At 38.6% G+C, this 25086-nt stretch overlaps 1 protein-coding gene across 2 annotated transcripts in view; it reads right to left on the reverse strand.

The window, feature by feature from the left end:
- sgcz.L (sarcoglycan zeta L homeolog) overlaps nt 1-24172 on the reverse strand; it is a 433181-nt gene extending 409009 nt beyond the window's left edge. For both annotated transcript variants that reach the window (XM_018230203.2, XM_041589029.1), the window contains exon 1: nt 23227-24172. The gene's annotated coding sequence lies outside the window, so the exon portion shown is untranslated. The remainder of the gene's footprint in view (nt 1-23226) is intronic.
- Nucleotides 24173-25086: the final 914 nt, after the last annotated feature.

Genomic DNA, 25086 nt, shown 5'->3' on the forward strand with positions numbered 1-25086 from the left:
CTTTTGCACACCAACATAGGCAGATATATGCACAATATTTAAAGATCCATTTGCAACTTTTTTAGGTCTAGCGAATAATATTTTAAGGATAACGTAATAGTCTTAGGTTTGCTTCTTGTCTAGTAACCTTTAGCAACCAATCAGCAGTTGGCATTATGTCTGCAGCCTCCATATTTACTATTTTTGTGACATCACTTACCAAAAACAAAAACAAAAAAAAAATAGGCAGATTTCAATATCCCTCTTTGCACTGGAAGACAGGCAGCAATTAGCAAGCTAGAACTAGAACAAACTCATTAAATAAAAAAAAAATATATATAGTACAGGTATGGGACCTGTTATCCAGAATGCTTGGGACCTGGGGTTTTCGGGATAACGGATCTTTCCGTAATTTGGGTCTTCATGCCTTAAGTCTACTAGAAATTAATTTAACATTAAATAAACCCAATAGGCTGGTTTTGCTTCCAATAAGGATTAATTATATCTTAGTTGGGATCAAGTAACATAGTAAGTAAGTACAAGCTACTGTTTTATTATTACAGAGAAAAAGGAAACCATTTTTAAAAATTTGGATTATTTGGATAAAATGGAGTCTATGGGAAACAGCCATTCCGTAATTCGGAGCTTTCTGGATATCGGGTTTCCGGATAAGGGATCCGTTACCTGTATCTAAGAATCATCTAAATATTAGTTACAGATGGAATCTAATATCCAAAAAGCTTGGGACCTGGAGTTTTCCAAGTAAGTGATCTTTCTGTAATTTGGATTTCTATGCCTTAAATTAGGGATGCACCGAATCCAGGATTCGGTTGGGAATTCGGCCTTTTTCAGCAGAATTCTGAGAATCCTTCTGCCTGGCTAAACCGAATCCTAATTTGCATATGCAAATTAGGGCCGGGGAGGGAAATCGCCTGACTTTTTGTCACAAAACAAGGAAGTAAGAAATGTTTTCCCTTCCCACCCCGTAATTTGCATATGCGCATTAGGATTAGGATTTAGTTCGGTATTTGACTGAATCTTTTGCAAAGGATTCGGTGCATCCCTACTAAAAACATACACTAAATAAACCCAATAGGATTGTTTTGCTACCAATATGGATTCATGTAGCTTAACATCACGTACAAGCTACTGTTTTATTAAAAATGAGAATTGTTTGCATAAAATTGGCTCTATGGGAGATGACTTTCCGTATCTTTCTGGATAACAAGTTTTAGAATAAGGGATCCCATATCTGTCCATCCAATAAGCATTGATTTAAGAAAAAGCTACATGTTAATTCACTTCACAGCCATAGCCCATACAGGGTGTGACAACGTTAGCTTACTAACACACAGTATACACAGTACACTGTAATACACAGTAACAATATTACAAATTCTTGTCTAGACTTGACAAAAATAAAATATTTCTTTTGTTTGTGTCTATCGCAAAGTATATTGTAATATAATACAGTATAATTCTCAAAAAAGTACAAAAAAGCATAAATCTCCAACCACTTTAAAAAAATTGTATGCTTACCACTTGTTCGGATCATCTGTTCAAAAAAAGACATACTATATCATTATGTAGGCTATTAACCAATATAACACTGTCATTTATGTAATGAGTACGATGAATTCTTAATCGTTGAAATGCAAACCTGCATTTTTATGACAGTTAGCTCAATATATTCTAATTTATTAACCCTCACCAGGTGCCAGCTGAGACATTTAGTCGGTAGATGTGCGATATTTATAGGGGGAACAGATGATATAATCACAGGGAAACTTCCTTTGAAATCTTTAGTCTAATGTCTTTTCTATTGCGATTTCTCAAGTACAAAACATATTGAGCAGTGGGGCATTAGAGCACACATAAAGATTCCTCACAGTTGACTCCTGCTATATAGGCAGGTGTGTAGGTTATGTTAATTCTATCAATATACAGTTACATAAAATGTATATAAATGTTGCTGAAAATCAACACACAACTTGATAAATACGCAGTTTCTTGCACAGTATGAAAAATAGAGGAATGACAGCATAACAGGCTAATATTTCTGTTTCGGAATAGGAGTCATTTTTAGTAATTTACTATATCTTCTGATGACTGTGAAACAAGGGAGATTGATTAATAATTAGAACATCAAATAATCATGAAATCTAAAGAACTCTGCATGGTTTAAGGTTGGAAGGACATGGGGTTAGACACGGTACACATGCCAATTGAACACAACTCAGTATATTGATGGATGGCATTAAAGGAGAAGGAAACCTAGTCGGCGCAAAAACCCTCCCCCCCTCCCGTTTGTTGCCCACCCTCCCTCCTCCCCCCTGGCCTACCTGTCCCGCTGGGCAAATGCCCCTAACTTGTTACTTACCCTTCTGCGCAGGTCCAGTCTACGGAGTTCCCAGACGCCATCTTCTTCCAAGCGATCTTCTTCCTGCTTTGACCGGCGCATGCGCAGTAGGAGCATTTCGCCGGTACGATCTACTGCGCATGCGCCAAAAGTCACGAAATCGGAAAACTTTGTGACTTTTGGCGCATGCACAGTAGATCCGTACCGGCGAAATGCTCCTACCGCGCATGCGCCAAAATGCCGGTCAAAGCAGGAAGAAGATTGCGTGGAAGAAGATGGCGCCTGTGAACTCCATGGACTGGACCTGCGCAGAAGGGTAAGTAACAAGTTAGGGGCATTTGCCCAGCAGGACAGGTAGGCCAGGGGGGAGGAGGGAGGGTGGGCAACACACGGGAGGGGGGGAGGGTTTTTGCGCCGACTGGGTTTCCTTCTCCTTTAAGGATATTAGGGATGCACCGAATCCACTATTTTGTATTTGGGCCGAACCCCAGAATCCTTTGTGAAAGATTTGGCCGAATATCGAACAAAATCTGAATCCTAATTTGCATATGCAAATTAGGGATGGGAAGGGGAAAACATTTTTTACTTCCTTGTTTTGTGACAAAAAGTCACGTGATTTCCCACCCTGCCCATAATTTGCATATGCAAATTATGATTCAGATTCGGTTCGGCTGGGCAGAAGGATTCCTGGAATCCTGCTGAAAAATGCTGAATCCTGGATTCGATGCATCCGAATAATTTTTTGTCACTATCATTACTAGTGATGGCCGAATCTGTACAGTTCCGCTTCACTGAAAATTCTGCAAAATTGACAAAAATGTTTAAAACACATTCAAGTCAATGGGTCATTCCCAAGCCGTGCAGAGTCTACGGCCATTGTTTTGCAGCAAAACATGGGTGAACAATTTGTTCGTTACTACTCATTACTCAATAATATCAGTAACTGGGAAAACATTTGAAATGAAGATGAATACACAGACTTACAGACATGGAAATCCTTCTTTCACCGATTCTGCATGTCCAACTGGACCATATATATTGTGACATTCAGTGAAGATAATAGGCCACGGCACAGATTAAGCATAGAAATGGAGTCTGACACCAACTTTTATGGTTTAAATGCAGCTTGGCTGGCTTTTATTAGGAACAAAATCCACTTCTTAGCATACTAGCTTCGCATAGGATTAACTGTCCCAGTTCAACACCCACATTGGTGTACATATTAAAATAATTTTCCAGCACTTACAGCTTTCACCGTACACAAGTCCCAGAATCCTCTCTAGGACACTTGCCACACAGTCAGACAGTCTCTCGGAGGTGTTTCTCTTTTTCTCTCTGCAGTCCTTTGGAGCTCTCTCCAAACACTTCAGGTCAGCTGTGAATCACTCTCAATCTCCTTCCCAATACACACAATCACACCTCCTTCCTGTACTTGGAGGTGTCCACGGCCCATTACCCTCCTCCGGCTCCAGGAGGTCTCTAGTGGAAGAAGCCCTAAGGTATAGTCTTATGCCTCACCTGCAGCTTAATTACCTAGCTACTGTACCACTAGCTTGGCAGCTGAAACCCCTTAATGGATCAAGGAATGGAAACCTCACCTTGCTCTTCTCCATTCACTCCAGGGACCCATTTTCCAGCTTTTCCAGAGCTGGCAAAATACACAGCGTTACTTGCTGCAGAAACACACACTTACCCTGGAGTTTACTATTCACCAGCCTAATACTGGTGAAATACACACAAAATCACTATCTTTTCATAGACACCTCTTACAATACAGTATATATGGAACCACATCTTTTTATAATGTTAAAACAGACTTTAAGCAAAATAAAGCTCAGAGTAGTATTCCCTAAAACAGATTTATGTATTTTCCATGCTTTTCTGTCTGCAACTTGAAGCTTAGTTTCCAATAATCATTGTCATTACTTTTCTTGTGTTGTTTTTTATTGAGTCAACACAACCAAACATTCTCTACTGAATAGTGATTAGTGGAAAGGAATTCCTATAATGAAATATAATAGTTATATATTATTTCTCAGTGCAAACTAAGGGGCACATTTACCTAAGGTCGAATATCGAGGGTTAATTAACCCTCGATATTCGCCCATCAAAGTAAAATTCTTCGTCTTCGAATATCGAAGTCGAAGGATTTTGCGATATTCCTACGATCGAACGATCGAAGGAATAATCCTTCGATCGAACGATTAAATCCTTCGAATTGAACGATTCGAAGGATTTTAATCCATTGATCGAAGGATATTCCTTCAATCAGGCTAAACATAGGCTAACATTGGCCTTGGTAGGTTTTAGGTGGCGAACTAGTGGGTCGAATATATTTTTTAAGAGACAGTACTTTGACTATCGAATGGTCGAATAGTCTAACGATTTTTAGTTCGAATCATGCGATTCGAAGTCAAAGGTCATAGTCGAAGGTCGAAGTAGCCCATTCGATGGTCGAAGCAGCCATATTCGACCATTCGAAATTCAAACTATTTTTCCTCTATTCCTTCACTCAAACTAAGTAAATGGGCCCCTAAGTGTAAATTTAGGGAGATGTGCCTCCTGAAGCTATACATATGGAAATTCTTCAGTGAGTGTGTCAATTGCATACAATCCTATATAAATGGATTATAACACTAGACAAGAGCTATGCGAGGTGATAAGAAAGGTTGTAGCCATAGGGTCTCATCAAACCTGCTAAGTGTAAATATTCTAGTGCCAATGCATGTATCTGTCTCTTGTTCTGGAACAAGCTGTATGTCTTTATAATACTGTACCTACGAGTGTGACTGATAATAAATCTTCTACAGTCATGTTTTATTTTCATCTGTACAAGTGGCATCTTATTGTTGTTTCTTTTCTCCTCTCTGCGGATTTTTCTTAGATTCTATATTGTGCACTTAAGCAGATTGGATTGAACTGAAAAATGTGTTTTTCCCACTTCATGAAGACAATTAAAGATGTGGCAATAACTCAACATGTTCATACTGTTCCCCTATTTCTCATAAAATGCACCTTATATACAATGTCAGGTGTTTGAATAAAACACTAATGTTTAATGAAGGGAAAGATACTGAGGTGTTTTTGGTGGAATGTTGGAGGGTTCAATGATTTAAACTTGGTATATGGAAAAATGCTTGTCAGAGATCTCTATTGTGACATTTTATTGCCCTAAATGTAATAAAGTTGATGTAAGCTTGTTCCACAATCTTTGGTCTTATTCTAAGATTCTATGTTTTTGGAGAGATTTGGAGAGATTTTTTTGAATCAGTTTAAATTTAACAATTAAAATTTCCTCTAATTGTAACTTATTACATCTGAATAAAGATGAAATATTATTAAGCAAAGTAACAGACTCCTTATTTATGGCCATACCTATTTTTTTTTATTAAAATGGAAATCCGTCTGCAGGGTTGGACTGCAAGGTCAGCCCAGACCCACTTTGACATGGCTTTCGACCTCCCTACCTGGCCACAAGAGGAAGAAGGAAGGTGCGTGGGGCGGAGAAGGGTTGTGGCTTGGGCAAGGGGGCCAGATGGGGCTTTGAGGACTGTGGCGGGGGGCCCTGGGGGTGTGGTGGATGGCAGCAGCCCCCAGTCTGATACTATCCTTCTGTAAGCAACATTATAATTCATTAACTAACTGAGTTGCCAGGAAGCAATCAACGCAAGTGAAAGAAAATGTTCACTATCATTTAAAAAGATTTGATCATTCAATTTTAACATTTTTGAGATCAGATCCTTAAAATGCTCCATATGTAAATATGGGTTTGTGGGTCTCATATACTGTACCTGTTCTAATATTACCAAGGTGTTATTCTTCTGGAAACAATAGCCAATTTTCTTTTTCTTATTCATCCACTGGGCAGGTTTGTTTAATGTATTTATATGTTTACTTTATTCATTTGGTTAAATCGTTTAGATTTTTCCATGTCCTTATGTGTTATTGAGGAGAGAACTGACTCATATTTTTTAATCTGCACTCATTATGTAGAGGGTTATTTATCAAAGGTCAAGTTTTTTTTACCTCAAATGAACTTGAATGACGAGGGCCGGATTTACATAGCGGGCACCCCTAGGCCTGCTGTCATTTGTCACCCCCCTCTCCCAGCTTTTATTCGCTCAAATTTTCATCATGGGGACCAACGCAATGGGGATTGGAGCACAGGAAATTTAAAAAACTATTGTATCTCCTGCGGATCCCCAATGTTTTTGAACCAACTTAGATAGCAGTGGGTTAAATGATTCTGCTAGTTACTACAGGTAAAGTAGACAGATAAAGACAGGAACTTCTGTTACATTTATTATAACATGGCATGTAAAATTGGCCAGCTCCATGCTGGTTCTCAGCAATGCAGGATATAGAAGTAGGCACAGGAACAGGATAATTAATCATAGACAAATAGCAAACAATAGTAATACCCTTAACCAAAATGTCTGCTCAAGAAGAGATTACTACAGAAACATATAATCATCACAGAATAAACAGAAAATAGTAAACAACCCCAGATCAGGCCATAAATGCCCCACAGAAATGAGTCATTGTAAAGAACATGTCCATTTGACTCTCTAGTAATTGGCAGTTAATCACTTACAGAAAAGCTTTACCTCCAAAATGAGTACTTAAGCAACATATAGTTTGAATTGTATTAAGTTGTCTTATCAAACTGGAATACATATATCAGTATATATTACCCGTTTACATCTCTTACTTTGAGCCACCATTTTGTGATGGTCTCTGTGCTGCTTTGGTGATCACCTTACCAGAAATACTGCAGCTCTAACTGTAACAGGAAGAAGTGTGGGAGCAAAAGACACAACTTTGTCCATTAAGCGGCTCAGGTGCAGAGCCAGGCCAGGCCGAGCAGGCACCCTAGGAAACCTGGCCAGTCCTGGTGCCGGCTGGACATGCACATGCGCAGAAGGGCAAATAGACCAGGAAAATAGAACAGAGTCGAGGAGAGAGGGGACCAGACTTACGGTAGGCAACAGAGAAGGTACGTGCCTGGGGCTCCCCCAGCTGTGTGCCCTAGGCACGTGCCTACTCTGCCTACCCCTAGTTCTGGGCCTGCTCAGGTGACCTAACATGCATGGTTTGTTTGTGTGCACTGTGAATCGTAGGATCCCAGGGGGTGGCCCTTAGAATGGCAATTTTTTATTTAGGATTACCCAATGGCACTAAAAAGAATATTATTGTGAAAATGGTTTATTTACATGAAGCAGGGTTTTACATTTGAGCTGTTTTGTGCAATATATATTTTACAGACACCTACATTGTTCGGAGGTATCGTTTTCTTTTAACTGCCCCTTTCCCTATCTAATGTGCAGGTGGGGTAAAAATAATAGGTGACGGAGCTCTTAATATGTTATATCTGTGAGGAGGGTGCCCCTTAAGCTCCACTACTCTACACAATGCGCTTTAGTAAATGAACTATATTAGTGAGATATTAATCATTCTTTTATTTCTGCACTGAATTGTAGCAATACAGAAAGCTTCCTGTCTTTCTTCTTATAGTATAGTAAAGAGACAATTTAATTTGAGTATGGACCACTTTGCACATGCACAACCACCAAGTAAACAATATCTGGTAAAGTCAAATGTATTAAAACAAGCTAGTTTCAATTAAAAAGTGCCTGAGAAAATAGTAATTATTCAGAAATGGCAATGGTATCACATCTAACCCAATTCTGTAGAAACATGTCACTTTTTTTTTTTTAATATTAGGCAAAGAGAAATTAGCAGTTTTCCAACAAGCAAGCATACTGTTGTGTGTGTGCAATCTGTAGTTTGTACATTGTACATATCTATGGGAGATCATGAATTATACCCAATGGATAATATTTTTCCATCCTTTTTGTTGAATTGTTGTGGTCAGTAAATTTCAGAATATGCTTTACAGTATTTCTCCAGTTGCCTTGTTTTAATTTAGCCAGCAATTGAGCTCAGCATACTGTATCTTCTCTCTAAGATTACAGGGCAGTGCTACTGTATATGGTCATATTGGTTTGCATAAGTACAAATGTCTGCATATAATTTGAGACATTGCTACTGTTTAGAAGCTACTCAACCTTTGGTAATGTGGGTTTGAATAATTCCTAACCTTTTAATTATGTACAGCCAAATACAATTCACTATAAAGCATGATTCATGAGAAATGTTTTGCTTCATGTAGTCATTACAAGTAAGTATATATTCGCCCCAAATGTGTTATTAAAGGATAACAAAAAACGTTTTAAATATTACAAATTAAAACTTTTCTCGTTTCTGAAATGAAAACATTATTGAAGCAATTATTACATTTCAAGTTTCCCTTCTATAACCCTATATGACAATATAAATTGCATGTTTAACAGTGAGACAAGAGAGGCAAAATTTAGGGAGATTAAAAAATTGTTCTTAAAGTGAAATTGTAAAAATTCATCTCATTGTTTTTGAAGTATATTTCCAAACACTACAACTATGCATTTTCTTCATTTATACCACAAAATATATTCCTTAGCTAATGATGTTGGTTGTTTGGAAACTGAGTCAAGAGAAGCACATTTTGCTCAGTTTTTCCTGTGTTTTTGTTCATTAATGAGAAAACACATTTTGTTGTATGTTGCACTGATTGTTTATTGTCAGGTTTACACTACTAGAAACTTGTATTTATAGGCAAAATACAAGAAGAGGGGGTATAGGGAACTCTGAAAAACTCCACAACGGCCACCAAAAATAAGGTTACTGTGACAACGTACCGTGGTGGTCTAGTGGGAGGGGGTCGGCAGGGACGCCCGCCACGAGCTGCATCCTCTTCTTCCTCTTTTTATAGGCGCATGCGTGCTAAAGTGGTTTCATCAGCGCACAATGGCGCAAAGTTTGAAAGGTTTAAAAGGCTCACTTGGGATGCAGTTGATTGCCCATTATAGGATCTTTGCGCCTGAGTTTCCTGGTGCCTCTGTGCTGAGCTTTTGTGATCTGATACTCTGTTGTGACCCCTGCCTGCTACTGACGATCCTGACTTCTGAATCCTAAACCCTTGCCTGATTACCGACTCCGCTGTATCTGTATCCCTTTGTGATTGATCTTCTGGTTTGACCCTTGCCTGCCTGACTCCGTTTGTACTCTGCCTGCCCTGACCCGGCCTGATCTGACTACGCTTCCTGTACCGTGACTATCTGCTCAAAAGACTTTGCTTTACAGTCGTGCCCCTTTGCTTGTTCAGAACCCCTCACTTGGCACCTCTCTTAATAAGACCTGGCAGCATCCGATTAGCCGAGGGCTCCTCCCGAGGTAAAAGGCGGCTGTTAAAGGCGGGAGCAAGAGCAGAGAACAGGGTGCTTAGCATTGGTTCTAAATTTAGGGTGCCGACCATGACAGTTACAAATTTGATTGATTTATTGTAGATCTATTAAAAAAAGGAACAATATCTCCATTGGCCCTACACATTTTGTGCCCTCAAGGGCACTTAATCACTTATCACATTTTTAACCTTATTTTTGGCTGCCCTTGTGGAATTTTTCAGATGCCCAATACCCCTATTCTAGTATTTTGTTGGTTTATCCACTCCCTTAGCTGAGGGTCTGGGGATGGTTCACCTGGACCACCTGGACCACCTGTTCCACGTGGTGAGTGATCTACATATTTATTGTCCTGTGCCCCCTCTTTCGGTGGTTTAATATATGTATTTGTATATTGTAGCCAAAACAGAAGGGATTAAATTAGCACCACAGGTTTACAAAAGTTAGCATATTGTATATTATTTAAAACAAAGGAAAAAAGGAAAAATGTAGAGCACTCCGGCATTTTCGGGAACACCCCTTAATCATAGGGGTGGTTGAACTTTAGCATGGTAACTTTTAGCATGTTATAGAATGGCCAAGTCTAAGCAAATAAAAAAAGCTAACTATCTCAAAAACCTTAAATAATAAGAAATAAGAAAAACCAATTGCAAATTGTCTCAGAATATTCCTCTCTACACCAAACTAAAAGTTATCACAAAGATGAACAACCCCTTTAAGGGGCGTTCCTGAAACATGTTAGGCAGCCATTCTACAGCAGCCACCTGTATTTTTTTTTTCGGATCAATGCAGTTTGGAGAGTTCTGTGCTTATGCAGGCACTTCAGTCTGTGTGAGACATCTAGTAAAGGGAGCAAGGATGAGTTTGTATGGTTCTGCTGAGTTACTACTAAACAAAATATTGTAAATTGTTGGCATTTAATACATTAACCTTAAGTTTTTCTTGTGCTTTAATGGTTTAACTCCTTTCAGTGACTTTAAAATTTTTAATCTACATTAAGAAATGACTACATCACATTTTCCCTGCCCCCTCTTTTTCCTTCTTCTCTTTCTTTAAGCTACTCAGAGCTGATATACAGTATGTTTTGATTTATGAGTAAGAGTAGGAAGTCTCTTAAGATATTGGCATAGAAAATATAGTCTATTTGGTTTCCCGTTTGTCATGCCATAAAACTAGGCCAGCATAGCAATTTCCATTTACTAAGTACAGTCCTGTAGGAAAATTGAGCATATAATGATCCTTGAAGAGATTCAGTGGGAACATATGTCATGTATAGATAATTGTTCAAAAATACTCTGAATCTGCTAAATCGCTATAAGTGAAGCATGTTAAAGTTAATACACCACATTCATTGGAAATGGGTAAGGCTTCTGGCATGTTGTTACTAAAATACATACTACCCTTTTTTTAATTGCTTGAACAAATATGGCTGGTATTGAACATGCATTTTGTCTATTGTTTAATTGTTTTAATTAGGAAATATGTACTGATTTTGTTGCTTCAAAGCAAATCAACAGTCCACTAAGAAGTCCTGTTAGGTTGTAACACAAGTACTCCTTGTGTTGCAACCTAACAGGCTCCAGCTGGGGGAGGGAGGCGTGTGTTTATACAGGGGGCTTCCAATTTGACTGTTGGTACAAAGCTGAAATAGAATGTGACTTTACTTTCAATTTCAGATTGCTCTGCTCAGAGCAAAACAACTATACTATAGATCAAGGATCTCCAACCTTTTGAACACGTGAGCAACATTCAGAAGAAAAAAAGGAGTTGGGGAGCAACACAAGCATGAAGAATGTTCATGGGGTGCCAAATAAATGCAGTGATTGGCAATTTAGTAGCCACAATGTGGATTATCAACCTACATTGAGGCTCTTCTTGATAGTGATGGGTGAATTTGTCCCGTTTTGCATCGCCAAAAAATTCGCAATATGGCAAAAAATTTGCAAATTGGCGCCAGCGTCTCATTTTTGATGCGAGCATCCTTTTTTTGGACGCCGGTGAATTTTCGCAGCAGTTTCCCGAATTCATTCGCCAGCGGCGAATCACGGGCATTTGCTGCAAATTTGCGCCTGGTGAATAAATTCGCCCATTACTACTGTTTAGCAGTACATCTGTTTGTTATGCAACCAAAACTTGCCTCCAAGCCTGGATTTCAAAAATAAGCACCTGCTTTGAGGCCACTGGGAGCAACATGTTGCTCACGAGCTACCGGTTGGGGACCACAACAAAAATAAAAACTGATATTTTATGGTTAAAGCAATAGGAAAAGAGTAAAGAGTCCAGCCCAAGCCCGAGATGTATCAGATTCTATTTAGGATTAAGCAAGGCTTTAGAGTAAGAGTACCAACATTAAAGGATATTCAATCTTAATACAAATATTCATGACTATGGGAGGTTGCAATAACAATCCCCACTTAACATCAACCTTCCCCTCCCCAATTACACCAATAACTACACTCCAATCTGAATTCATTTGTGGAAAGGTCCCAGCTCAATTTATTAACAATACATAAACATTTAAGCAACTTTGATATCACTCCACTTTCCATAAACAAGTACATGAACATGGAAGCATAACATCTATCCACCAAAGGCTGCTTTACAGTTATAAAACTTACAATAACTTAACTTTATCATAAACCATTTGAAAAACCCCACACCAAGTCTGTGACTAAGCACCGATCTCCAAACTTCCCACTTCCTGTGCCAAAGCCTAGTCCCAGGCCTGCCCCTCCATACACGCACCTGCACCTTAATCTATTTACCCCCTTTTAGCTCACCACTATGGCAGCCACACCACCAACGCTGCAACAATTTTTTTTAAAAAAATCTTATCCCTCATCCAAACCCCAACTTCTCTACATCAAGGGTGGGAGGGAGGGAACATCGTCCTCTCCCTTCAGATGTCCATGTGGTAATGGCTCTCCCCTTTCTGCTCCTCTATTTAAGCCCTCGCTTTCTCCTCTCCCTTCACTACAGCTTAGCAAACTACAAATCCCATCAACCCTCTCCCCAGGGTCCCTATTAACACCCCTGTCATGGCCCCTGTCACTCATGCCAGGCTCGCTTTTCTGGGCTACTTGACAGAATTCAGAAATATTCAAAAAGTAGTGACATTTGTTCCAGTAACTTTGTCTGTGACAAACATTTTGAACGAGATACACACTGTGAATAACGGAACTGCATAATGAACTGTTTTCCTCCAGTTTGGCAGGTAATACATTCTGTACTCGCTAACATTTTGCATTCAGACCTTCTCTGTAGATATATTTGGTTGCTTTTGCAATTCTAATTGCAGCTTCTGTTGGGAAGCACTTTACTTCCAATCTATATTAAAGATAAATGTAGCCTGAAACTTGCTATAATTATATCACCATTTTTCAGGATTTCCATGAATAATTTGATTTTGGTTATGAGTGCTATAAACCAGGCAATGTTCCTGATTATACGAACTACAGGAAGAATAGGGTAATCATGTCATATAGTTTATGTCAATAAATGCTGCAAGAATTATATGCGTGATTAGAATGGATTCACATGCAATAATCTCATTTTCAGCAACCAAACGGCCTGTGTTTCATTTGATATTCCTTTTGCGGGCTTCCAAATCTCTAGTTGTTAGAAGGGAAGCCAAATACTGTATCCATGTACAAAAGGGAAATGTGACTTTTCTTAATACAAATATACAATTGACTATGGGGCAGATTTACTTATTTCAAATTTGGAATCAAGAAGGTTGTATTAAAATTGCTAATAGGAAAAACTTTATTATGTCAAGAGGCAGTAAAGCCCCCACCCACAGACAGATAAATGAAAAATGAATTTTGAAATAATGTTTTTTTTTCTAGGGCTAATTTGTTATGGTTTTAACCCAAAATGAAGTTTTCTTCTTGCTATGTTTTAACCCAAAATGAAGAAGTTTTCTTCACAATTCCAGCATAACAGAGAGTGAGTTATGTTGTATTTGGTTGGAACTTGTATGGAATGTAAATTCCTGCGCTCAAAGTAAAATAAAATGATGTTACTCTTTAGGCAAAAGTGTACTTTGTGTATTGCTACAGGCAGTGGGAACCCTGAAATTACAGGCACCTAGTGATGGGCCAATATGTGGCATTTCAATTCACCGGAAAATTCACACATTTATCGAAAAATTTGTGAAAGTCGAAAAAATATGCGAATGCATTCGAGTCAATGGCCGTCAAAATAATTTTGACGCACAACAATTTTGAAGCCAACTACAATTTTAATATGCACGACTATTTTGTCCAAATGCATTAAAGTCAATGGGCGTCCAAATAATTTTGACACACGACAATTGTTATGCGCACGACTATTTTGACGCGTGATAATATTTTTTTTGTTGTGGTGGATTTTTTGCTGACGAATTTAGCCGCAGTTTCACAAATTTATTTGCTGGTGGTGAAACGCAAAAATTCGCTGCAAATCCATGCCTGGCGAATTTATTCACCCATCACTACAAGCACCTTCAAGGTGACAGTAGCTTTTAAGGTAGCTTTAAGGTGCACTTCCACACAATTCATCCAAACAGAATGGGTGAGCACAATGGGGCTTGATCCATATATTAGGGTTTAGCAAGTGTCTTTAGTGAATGGCACAAATACAAGCAATGGCTGTATCATAAATGAGCCCTAAAGACAAGTTAAAAGGAATAAAGAATACAAAATATCTTTTAACTTATAGTTGAAAATGTAATTTCTGGTACTCTGAGATAGCAGCTCTATCTTGCTTCATGGAAGGGAATCCAGATACACCCTCAGGACCAGAGCACTGGCTTCAAAATACATTGAGCAGGATCAATTACTCTTCAACTGAAAGGGTCATTTCCATTCACTACACTGCTGCCTAGGGAGGCCTTACTTTTATCTAATGGAAGAGACTTTCCCTGTATTAAAGAGTAAATTTGGTATGTGGCTAAAGCAGAATGGTAAACTAAGCAATGTCTAGAACAAGAAAATAAATTACAGGTATGGGATCTGTTATTCAGAAACCTATTATCCAGAAAGCTCCAAAGTACAGGAAGTCCATCTCCCATAAACTCTATTTTAATCAAATAATTAGAATTTTATCCCAACTAAGATATCATTGCTGGGGGCAAAACAACCCTATTGGGTTTATTTAATGTCTAAATGTTTTTTTAGCAGCCTAAGGGGCACATTTACTAAGGGTTGAATATCGAGGGATATTTGACCATCGAAGTAAAATCCTTCGACTTCAAATATCGAAGTCGAAGGATTTACCACAAATACTTTTGTGGTTCGATCGAACGATTAAATCCTTAGAATCGAACAATTTGAAGGATTTTCCTTCGATCAAAAAAAGCTTAGAAAGCTTATGGAGAAGGTCCCCATAGGCTAACATTGAAGCTCGGTAGGTTTAAAGTGCCGAAGTAGGTAGTCAAAGTTTTTTTTAAAGAGACAGTACTTAGACTATCGAATGGTCGAATAGTTGAATGATTTTTAGTTTGAATCGTTCGATTGGAAGTCATAGTCAAAGGTCAAAGTAGCCTATTGGATGGTCGAAGAACCCAAAAAAAAAAACTTCGAAATTTGAAGTTTTTTTTAATTTGAATCCTTCACTCGAGCACAGTAGTGTGCCCCTAACTGTATGGTATGAAGATCCAAATTACATAAAGATCCCTTATCTGGAATACCCCAGGCCCCAAACATTCTGGATAACTGGTCCCATACCGGTACCAAGTTTTAAGACAAACTGGCACTGAGGAAAGCAGAAGAATTAGCTACAGTATACCAATGTATGTCCTTTGCCAAATCAGGTGGCATAATAGCACAGACCATCCCTTGTGCTTCAACAAAAACTCCCAGTAAAACTCCCTAAACTATTAAAATCTAAAGTATTCTTATATTATAGTGGTGCTAAATTCAGTATTCTTATACTATAGTGGTGCTATATTCAGTATCCTTATATTATAGTGGAGCTATATTCAGTATTCTTATATTGTACTGTGATTTGCTGTGGGGCCCAGTAAAACCACTGATGGGTCTATATGCCTGTTATATTGTGAGCTTGTTTGTACATACATTCTGAAATATGAAACAATGAAATTGTATTTTCGCAGTACTAAAGAAAGTTAAATAGATGAAAGATAAACAGTAGTCATTTCCCCTTTAATGCAATAACATTTCCAAATGCACACATAGTAATGGACCAATATTGGAGATGGATGGATGGATCAATATACACAATGCAATAATATAATGGAGAAGTACACTACATTTAGGAAGCATGTCATTTAGCACTAGCAGAAAGATGCAAGTAAATTACTGGGATTGCCAGTAACTTTAAAAATAACCTGCTTGCACAAGCTTAATAAAATATTAAAAATTGCAGACAACATAATGGAAAATAGAAGTCAATGTAGTTTTGATTTCAAGAGAAACAGCTGAGCATTACAATTATATGTTATGTTATTGTTAATGGACTGGTTTCTTATACATGCCCTGAAATACTGTATGCAACCTGAAATCTCATTAATGCAAGTGAAAGTACAATGTGCATAATAGAACACAAATTTCTGGCTTTTTCTTACCCACAATGGAGTGTTTTTAGCAAAATGTCACTGTCAATTCAGACACCCACTAAATGGTGTGTTCTGTAACTCTCACACAATTCCCCACTGTAATATTAGTTAGAGCCCTATAGTGGGTCCAGTACACATTAAAAAGAAGGTAACCAGTGGGTTGCAGGAATGACTTATGAATTCAGGTCTGGGTGCAAGTCCATGGGTTTGTGGGTCTCCCTGCTTTTGCACCTCCCATTTCTGATTACAGGTCTGTGGCAACAGCACTTCCGATTTAATGATGGTCAGCAGTTAGAAGGTCGGGATGTGGGTAAGGCAGTTACTGTTTGGGGAGCAGGTCCAAGTAGATAAAAATACAGGTTGTGGTTCAGGTCTGAGTTTGAAAAACTGGACCTGTTCAGGACTCTAAGGGGCAGATTTATCAATGGTCGAAGTGAAAATTTGAATTTTTTGAGTTTTTTATGGCAGAAACTGTCAAATTCAACTAGAGAATTGTTAAAATTTGATTAAAGGTTTTTTTTTTAAATTCAAATTTTAGATTATCGAAATTTATCATACACTGGCCGAAATCGAATTTGACTATTCGCCACCTTACATCTGCCAAATTGCTGTCTTAATCTATGGAAGATGTCCTGGCAGGGGCGTAACTACCGGGGGAGCAGGGGGTGCAACTGGGCCAGGGCCCGCACCCCCGCAGGGCCCCCCCGGCAGATCGCGCGCTGCAGCCGGCTGGAGTAAAAATCACACAGACGAGGGTGGGGATGAGGGTGGGGACGGGCCCGGCTGCATGGCCCGCACCAGGGCCCGCCCCCACCAAATTTCGTTACTGTGTCCTGGGATCAATTTGGAGTTGTTTGCAGCTTCTTGACATTCAAGTTTTTTTCGGAAAAATTTTTTAATCGAATTTGATTCGAATTCGATTTGAGTTAGCAATTCAATCCTATTCACCCGAGTACCAAAAATTCATTTTTTTTTAATAAATTGCAGTTGTTCGAATTTCGAGTTCATGGGAGTTTAAAATAATTCCCATGAACTCGAAATTCGACCCTTGATAAATCTGCCCCTAATGGTATCTTTTTTGCCTAAATATGCAAGTTACAGTGTAAGTTTTCTACCCCACCCTATCCGATTTGGTGTAGGGCTGTCAAATGGGGAAGCAAATGCACCTTGTAACTCATAGTCATTAGTAAAAGCAATGCTATGTCTGTTCTTTACTTCCCCTACAAATGACTAAAAATAAGTTTATAGTTTAACAAACAGTATATTCTTTTTTCCACTTGCCCATTTTTTTCATTTCATTATCTATTTTTTTAGTTGTGTGTTAGTAGCGTGGAAGCATCTTTTGCTTAAGGACGTATTCCTTTGCTTTCTTTGTAGCCACCAGGGTTATCATGTATCTCTGCAGTTGTCCCCAAGCAAGATGATTGCTGGATACTTTGTTCTTCATGTGCTACTGTTCCAAAGGGTCATCTTCTGCAGCTTCTAGGCTTCATTGATCCTGTTTCTTTGCAGCGACCACCATTGTCAAAAATGTTTTGCTCCCTCGAATGGAAGATTTGTTTTGAGTGAAAATTCAATATTATTTTTCTGTTATTGAATTTCCTTTTTTTAATTACAAGATTTAAAAACAATTTATATATGAAAATCAAGGTATTTGAATCAATACATGATAACACTGAAGGGTTTAATAGCCATAGGAACCAGGTCAGTCTATTTGAATTTGAGTCTGTGTGCTTAGATGTCATCTGCCCATGGCCAGATTCCACTTTGTAATTACTAAATCATTTCTATTCAGATTAATATTCTCATAAAATGCATAGTCTCATAAGAATGAATGAACACTAAATTCAGGTTAGCGTGTATTGCACAGTACACCCACACAGTCTTGTATGACTATACACATATATATATAGTACAATATAGCGAATTTGCTTAGGGTATATAAAGATGCTGCTTGAGTGGAGGCGTGATATAAAATAAAGAAGAATTTTGCACATATTTGTCACATGATCCTAAATTAAGCTGAAAATATACATAATAATCATGTAACACAGCCATGGATCTTGAAAGGTTTTAGCAGAATTTTTCGTTCGAAATTTTGAGATTTATACAATTAATAAACTTCAAAATTTAGAAAACCTGAACTCAAAAAAAACCTTTTTTTCTATTTTCTGTAATTATGGAAAAAATGTGTTCCTGAATTCTAAGAAATATGTGGGACAATATTCTGCACATCACACAGCAATGCATAAAACATAAACAGAGACATCAGTATTTGGGTCTTCAAAGAAATAGCTATGGGACCCACTTTCATGGAGCATCACCATTCTAAATGGTGTCTTAAAAGTGCCACTGTCCCCTTTTAGATCTCATATAGTAAAATAATATAGTCCCAAACAGGTGGGTAGACTGTATGTGATGGGGATGAATCCAGCTGCACCAAAACTCACCAAACTGCAGCTCACAATGCATTTAGGTTTGAAAATAAAATTCCCAATAAAAAAAGGGTGTGAAAAAATGTACCAATTGCCAATATATAAAATACTGCATGAAAAGGACAGTCTGTAACTGTTATCCGGAAAGCTCCAAATTACGGAAAGGTAATTTCCCATAGACTCCATTTTATCCAAATAATCCAGATTTTTAAAAATGTTTCCCTTTTTTTCTCTGAAATAATAAAACACTACCTTGTAGTTGATCCCCAACTAAAATATCATTAATCCTTGTTGGAAACAAAACCAGCCTATTGGGTTTAATTAATGTTTAGATGCTTTTCTAGTAGATTTAAGGTATGAAGATCCAAATTATGGAAATAACTATTACCCAGGAAAGCCCCAGGTCCCAAGCATTCTGGATAACAGGTCCAATACCTGTATTAATCTTTGTTCATGGGTTTGAGCAGCTCTGTAAGTCCAAACTCGTGGGAAAGTCATTATCTTGCCGGGACTTGTCTTCACACTGTTATTGCATCTGCTTCACTATTGCTGCCATACATGTATATAGCCAATGTATGAGCCACCAATGGTACACATTACACTGCAAGTAAGACGGTCAGTAAGAGCACCAATATAAATTGTTTATGAAATAAAACTTTTCAGCAACCTTTACACAGTTTGATCGGTTGAGGCATCCAAAAATCCATGAACAGTAACCATATTATGCAACACATATCTGTTACAGTATAACTTATTACAAATACAACATAAAAAATTGGCTGAAGAGTGAAGTCAATGTCTCAGCATTCCAAAAACAAATCCACATGTAGCAAAATGCACCCAAAAATTGGGTGCCAGTGCATTTCTAAGTTATAACCATAGATGAGGTGACATATGGTACTTGCCATTCATTCCATCCTGCAGGGAACATGTAGCGTCATGATAACACTCTTAGGGGCCAATTCACAAAGGGTTGAATATCGAGGGTTAATTAACCCTCGATATTCGACTGGGAATTAAAATCCTTCGACTTCGAATATCAAAGTCAAAGGATTTTAGCTCAAATAGTGCGATCGAACGATCGAAGGATTATTCCTTCGATCGAACGATAAAATCCTTTGAATCGAACGATTCGAAGGATTTTAATCCAACGATCGAAGGATTATCCTTCGATCAAAAAAAGTTAGCCAAGCCTATGGGGACCTTCCCCATAGGCTAACATTGAGTTCGGTAGCTTTTAGATGGCGAACTAGGGGGTCGAAGTTTTTTCTTAAAGAGACAGTACTTCGACTATCGAATGGTCGAACGATTTTTAGTTCGAATAGTTCGATTCGAAGTCGTAGTCGAAGGTCGTAGTAGCCCATTCGATGGTCGAAGTAGCCCAAAAAACACTTTGAAATTCGAAGTTTTTTTACTTCGAATCCTTCACTCGAAGTTAGTGAATCGGCCCCTTAATGTCAATGCAATGTCTTTAATTAACAGACATTTGAGGGGTTATTTACTAAAATCCATATTCATCTTAAAAAAAACACAATCAAACTCCCATGCCTGATTTTAGCTTATTTAGTAAAAAAAAATTGATTTAATCAGATAGAGGAAAAACTCGATAAAAGCAAGCAGAAACCTGCATTTTCGGAATTTTGGGCTAAACTCAGTGCAGACCACGAACTCTTCAAATTGATATAAGTACCTCTAGCATTGGCTTATACAGGACCTCAAGAGGTCTGAGATGGCGGATTTTCTGTTTCGGGGAGTTTTCTAGTGAAAAAAAATGAAATTTTTGGAGATTTTAACTTTCGGATTTTAATAAATAACCCCCCCTGACTTGGAACTATGGGCCTCAGATAGAAAGTTGCACATTCCTGTTTAATGCTTCTAATAAGCATACCAGCATTTTGGCTAGATCTAGTTGCATACACTAGTAACTATATTATATGAAAATTATAACTTTTGTACATATTACAACCAATATGCCTGCTCAAAAATGTTCTCATATAAAATACATAATGAATATGTGTCAAAAGAGGTTTTAGAGTTTGCCATTTTATTCAAAAGTAAGTAAAAACACGATAAAAACTGTGACCACACTCAATAATGTAAAAATATTACACCTATGTACACTTAACTACGATAGAGTAGGTGAAACTTGCCCTTGCTGCATCTGATATCTTCTTTCTTATTTTGCTTCCAATATAATAGCAAAGGAAAATCACTGATGGAAAATATCCAGGTTTTTATGACCAAGTAAGCTGAAAAAAGTCACAGATATAGAAGTGTCAATTATAATGGAATACTTGACTTTATCCAAACAATATTGGTTCAGAAAAATACTGCCCGTCTATATGTAGAATTGCACTATGGGAAATTTAAACATTTGTAGGGAGCTCTGGTTAATGGTACAATCATGGTAAATATTGGGATGAATAGGATCTCCTCAAACTCACCATGTGCACCCTAAGCTTACCACAACGATATCCAACCCTGATCCCTAAATCAGTTTCCCCAATGCAGAATGATACCTGCCAGCGTGCATTCAACCACAGCTGTTAGACTACTAGATGAACAACATCCCTGATGTAGAATAATGAATAATGCATCTTGAGTTTGCTTGATTTATCTCTGCAGAACAAATCAGCCCAAGTATCAAAGTGTCTTCATTCTGTAACGCAGAGGGAAAATAAATCTCTACCTTTCCCAAGCACCATAATAATGTTTCATATTGATACAGTGATACAACTATTAATATGCATTGATGTGGTTGTTCCCTCCTTAAGGAAATACCAAAACATTCCAAAGTGCAGAACAAAATGCCCTTAATCACACTGGCAAGTCGACTTTTTAAATGTATTATATATTTTAATCACAGTAAGTTGCTTCAAGCTTGTATTAAAGGATTTCAGTATGTACAGACTATGTTTTATATATTGATTGCCAGTATATTATATTTTATCCTACCTGATTGCTACAGGAACTCTCTATAGTAGATAAGTATCCCTTAATAAAGAAGTATTTCCATTACAAGCTATTTAATTACTGTGATCTAAGGGAGTCCTGGATATATATTTTATTTTCTAAAAACATTCTAAGATTTGGGTAGAAAGAAGGGTTAAATATTTAAGCTCACCCCCCCCCCATTTTAAGTGTGCCAGCTGGGTCGGATAATGAAGATTCAGGAATTTGTGCATTTATTGAGCACAGTTAGCTCTGTGTAAACTCCCAACCCCGAGCCCAGACAGCATAGAATGCAAGTGTGGAATACCTTCACATGGCTGGGAAGAAGGAAAGTCATGCTCTACTGCATTCACTGTACTGGCAGCTCCCAACTAAGCACACTTTGTAACATTCACAGCACACTGTAATATTTCTATGAGCGTAAAAAAGCACATTTTAATAGTGATTACAAACTAAGGATTACAAGATAAAAGCTTGCGTGTTGGAGATGAGAAAAAACTATCGATTAGAAAGCACAATTGTCCGTACACTGTATAGGGAGATGATATTTCCCTTACTGGTACAGCAGCTATCCACCCACAATACAGTCACAACCTGAGTATTAACCAACGGCACAACCAAATCCACACTGTCATTTCATACACTACTAGATACTTCATCTATTTCCTTTAATGACCCCCTCCCATTATAGCCCAAGCTGTTATGGCCATGATATGTAAGATGTATGTATGTACTGCACATCCAGCAGCCATATTACATAATTATGTTCTGCTCACATTATGGCAGGTGAAAGCTCCTTGGATGCAAATTCATATAAGCAAGGGTTTACCCCAATTTGACAATTTGTGCAAAAACAAAAAAAAAAAAAAAATGATTGCTCAAATATACCCCCCTAATTCATTTACATATTGCTTCATTTTATCATCAATATCCAAAGCTATTGAAATGTGTTTTTTGTTAAGACCTTTAGTTGAACCTCCTTTGACCATTTCTCAGTCTAATAATCAGGAAGCTGAAACAAGACTAGGAATAGCAATGAATCATGCTGTGTATTTCAGCAGCAATCCTGGATATAGCTATGTGGCCAGAATGTGCTAGACATTGGCAAGTTTGGGTGAGACATTCCCGGCTAGAGCTCTGAATACAGAGGAACTATTATGTAAATCTGAGTCCATGTATTGTGCAGTGTGTCCCTGCCAGAGACTGAAAGTGGGGGAGTGTGTACAGATCGCTGATTGTGCCAGTCTGGGCATTACCAAAGCAGGTAGTAGAACATCTATTGGGGCAGTGGAACTGTAGATAGACTTTGCTGTATTTGACCTAGGACAGACTGTACTTTATATTCGACCTGTGATCCTGTATATCTGATCTGGGACAGACTGTGCTTGTTTTAGGGAGCAGCTTCCTACTTTACCGGCTGTTAACCATAACATTGCTACTTCTAATCTGTGGTTTCCAGTCTCAATATTTATATCTACAACATTATTTGATGACAATTTGGTTCAAATGATATTTAGGAGAGTATAGATAAAGTTGGAGATCATCTGTCACCCCCCCCCCCCAAATAACTTTGCTTTTGGCTCTCCAGGTCCGGTAAGAACTCACACTGAGTATGGAGCCCTTGGCACAATCATGAAAAGAAGCAGTCTGTCCAGTGCCTACCTTGGTGCTCTCAGTGCCCACCCTGGGGAAAGTGAAGGAAGTGATGGTGAAGTTGGCAGTTTGTAGATTCTCGGCTCTCAAATATTTGTCAGACCGTGGCAGTCCCTTCCAGGCTCATGATCCAACGTGGGTCAGTAGAATAACACTATTTATATGCCAATAAAATCACTTTTAAGGGTCAATAATCTACAGGTGATCCATTTCACCCAGGTCCCTCTTTTTTGTTCAGCCTGGAGTAGCAATAGGCTGCAGGCTATCACTATATGTATCCTTTCTGCAAGAAGCTACAAAACGGCAAATCGCTGCATCCTAAGGAAAAAGCTCTGTTTCCCTGGGCAGCATCATGCGGCAATTTCAGATGAATGTTCACAAACTGGAGACAGGGCACTGGATAAGAAACAATTCTTTCCTAGTTACATTTGCATCTGGAATGCATTAGACAGTGCTGATCAATTCCACCAGCAGACCTTCCCAAGTGCTGCCTGCGATCACATGCGACTGGCGTGGTGTCGCTTCCAGCAACAGAATTGAGGAGTCTCGGGGGAAGGGGGTTCCTGTGAAGGTTATGTTGCTGGAGTTGGGAGAAGCTGAAGCTAGAAGGTGCAGCTGTCGGAGCAAGATGAGCTTTTTCTTCTGGTTCCCTCTGCTGCTTTACTGTCCTTCACCAGCAGGTGACTGACTTCGATCCTCTCTTCTCTGCGCCAGCACTGAAGGGATTTCTCTCTCAAGCCTTTCCCATGTCTGCCAGGTCTTAGTGCCTCCTTCCTCAGGCACGCTTATATTAGCTTACATGGGGGGTCTGCCAAAGAATCTCTGCCGTTTCTGCAAGTTGGCAGGTACTCACAATTTCCTGTGTGTGTGCCACAGTCTGTAGCCTGCCAGGCTCTGGATTCAGGCAGCAGCCTATAAGGGTGGAGTTGGATGCAGCGTGTTAGAAGGCAGAGCAGTGTTGCTATCCATGGTGCTGAAATATAAAACAGATAAGGGCTCATTGACGACTGCAAGTGCAATTTATTAGGCTGCTAAGATGGATACACATTTGCACATACCAAAATCACACCTTGTGGCTTGTGCTTAAAATGGACCAGTAAATGGGGTTTTCAGACAACAAGTGTGCTGCATCTAGTGCTTACAGTGACATGATAATTATCCCCGGCTTCCACAACTGCGCTGTAGGAATAGCGTCTTAATTGCGCTGTAGGAATAGAGTCTTAATTGCGCTGTAGGAATAGCTTCTTAATTACACTTTGCCTGCTTTTGTAAATGCTTGGTTTTAACTACATTACCTATCATCTTCTGTTATGTAAAATCCAAATCTGGGTTATTCAAAAATAAGACAAATATAGAAAGTTGAAACAGACTGGAACATAGACAGTACTTTTGTCTGCAATCACCCTTTATTGGTGCTGAATCATGACATGTTTCGGGAATATATCCCTTTTTCAACGGATTTATTCTCGAAACATGTGGTGATTCAGCTCCAATAAAGGGTGATTGCAGACAAAAGTACTGTCTATGTTCCAGTCTGTTTCAACTTTCTATATTTGTGAATACTAATACACGGTGGATGGTGTGTATATGAAACAGCAGGACAAAGGAATCATCCCACTCTGAAAAACAAGTTTCTTTATTTAAAAATAAAACATTACATGCCTCATTATCCTCTGTTATGTAATATCAAAATATGGGTTTACAAAAACGAGGCCACAACAAAGGTCAGTAGCCACATGTGGGAAAGGGCCATATCAAAGCTAGCAGCCCCATGCACAAAGGGCTATACCAAAGACCCACAAACCCATGAACCAAGGACCATAGAAAATACCAACGGACAAGCAAAAGCAAAGGCCAGCAACCACACGA

Source organism: Xenopus laevis, chromosome 1L, assembly GCF_017654675.1.
Source record: "Xenopus laevis strain J_2021 chromosome 1L, Xenopus_laevis_v10.1, whole genome shotgun sequence".
NCBI classification, from domain to species: Eukaryota; Metazoa; Chordata; class Amphibia; order Anura; family Pipidae; genus Xenopus; species Xenopus laevis.